Source organism: Oncorhynchus tshawytscha, unplaced genomic scaffold, assembly GCF_018296145.1.
Source record: "Oncorhynchus tshawytscha isolate Ot180627B unplaced genomic scaffold, Otsh_v2.0 Un_contig_17683_pilon_pilon, whole genome shotgun sequence".
Lineage (NCBI taxonomy): Eukaryota > Metazoa > Chordata > Actinopteri > Salmoniformes > Salmonidae > Oncorhynchus > Oncorhynchus tshawytscha.
Genome location: NW_024607288.1, coordinates 20,001 through 22,090, shown reverse-complemented (window position 1 = coordinate 22,090; position 2,090 = coordinate 20,001). Strand labels below are relative to the sequence as shown.

The following is a 2,090-nucleotide window of genomic DNA, read 5'->3' as shown; positions in this document are numbered from 1 at the left end:
GGTTCTTATGGGACAGTCTGTGCTAAGGGCTGACCTCTAACTTCTGGACTCTCAGGGCCTGGAGAGCTGTGTGTAGACAGGCTGCTGCTCCCAGTGCTGTGGACTGTGGGTCTGGAGTGGGCACCGAGGGCACTCCGGTGGGGTCGGCGATGGGGGTATACATGGGCCTCTGGCTGGGGCTCATATAGCTGCTGAAGGAATAAAGCCCTGAGCCTTGGGCACCTGCATGGCTATAATAAGAGTTACTCACCGCCCTGGTGATCAGAATAGTCATACTGGCGCGGGTAATGGAGGTAGGATGGGCGCTGTAGTGCTGCAGGTTGAATGAACCATAGGTGACATGCTGGGAGGAGCCCTGCTGCTCACTGTAGTGACTGGGGCTCAGCTGCTCCGTCTTGATCCTGAGTGGTTCTCCTGGCTCTGGCCTTGCTCTCCCCCAGTACCTCCACCCTCCACTCAGGATGGAGATGGGAGTGCTGCTGCTGCTGCTTGGACATCCAGCCATGGCCTCCAGCACCCACCTGGCCAATGGAGCTAGAGCTGATGCACGGTAGCTGCCCGTGTAGCTCGTCTGGCGCCGTTGATGCCGGGCATGCCGGGGTGCCCGTGGGGGCGGTAAGTACTGAGTCGAACTCATGGACATCGAAGGCCTCGATGTTGGAGATGGCGTCGCTGCTCAGCTCGCCGATATCCACATCTCGGAAGTCGATGTTGAGCTGGCGGCCGTGCCCTCTTGCAGGGGTCGGCCCTCACGCTTCAGGTCGGCCTTGCCCACAGCCAGGTCTGTTTTGGGGGTGGTCGGTGGTGTAGGTGGGCCCTGGGACTGGCCTGCTGGTCGAAAAACAAAGTTAATCTCACTGCACACCATCATGATATTATTGACACAAATGATGCAACCAGGAGCTAATAAAGATATGCTTGGAAATTAAAAAGTGCAGATAAGATTTCGGAGTTTCCCGCCATGAAGGGAATGGTGCCATTATCTAATGTGCTTTAAAGAGGGAAGAGATAAGTGGGCAGAGTAAAAGACAGGTGGTAGATTTGCATGATGGCTTGTAAAAACCACAAATCATTGACAGGTGTGTTAGTTCATGAGAGCCTAAAGGCACTGATATTCACGTTCTGAATAGGATAGTAGAGGCATTTTACAATATAAAGATATTATTATAACTATTTTATTTCACCGGCATAATAGTGATTCCCATTCTACTTTAACATGATTATATTATAACATGATTATATCGACCAAAAGCAAGTTTGATAAACATGGTATTATCTAGAACGACAATTTAATGAATTGTTCGAATGAATATTTCTTACCTGAATGTTCACTGGGAGAATGCACTTCTCCCATGCTGGACGCGGGCGAGTCGGCTTGCTGGAGAGCTTTAAATATGTCACCGGAAGAGATGTGGGTTTGTTCGCCGTCCTCTGGCTCGCTCTGCCCGTTCTTCACGGATTTTCTCCTTCTGGGCTGGTACTTGTAGTCAGGGTGATCTTTCTTGTGCTGCACCCTCAAGCGTTCAGCCTCCTCTACGAACGGCGCTTCTCGCCTTCGTTGAGTAATCTGGAACAAGTATCGTATTATATTACACGTTTTCGAAGTGTTGAAACAAGTACTGTAATTATTAATATTATTATTAAGATGTTATTATTATAGCCCAATATTTGAAAACTACAAATTCGAATCAATTTATGCCCATAGTTTACACTATTGAATTGCAAATGTAGCTATACACCAGACATCTTTCCAAATAACTGATTCACACTGCTATAAATTCAAGCTTTATCTAATAAGCTATTTGTGAATAGCACAATATTAGTTGATCAAATTAAAAATATCATCAACGGCGGGGAAAAGTGATGATAAGGAGTTGTAACCTACCTCCAGAGTTTTCCCAGGGTTTTGCTGAGTTCTGCATTGTGAAGATGTGGGTACTGGTCCGCCAGTTTCCTCCGGGCGGCTTGGCCCACACCATGAACGCGTTCATGGGTCTCTTGACATGGGGCTTGTTTTTGCTGGAGCCGTTCAGTCGGACGGGCATGGGCACCAAGGTCCAGTCGTAACCCTTCAGCACCTGAGACACCGC

At 48.6% G+C, this 2,090-nt stretch overlaps 1 pseudogene; it reads right to left on the bottom strand.

The window, feature by feature from the left end:
- Positions 1-6: 6 nt before the first annotated feature.
- Positions 7-2,090, bottom strand: part of LOC121842430 — a 2,648-nt pseudogene continuing 564 nt past the window's right edge.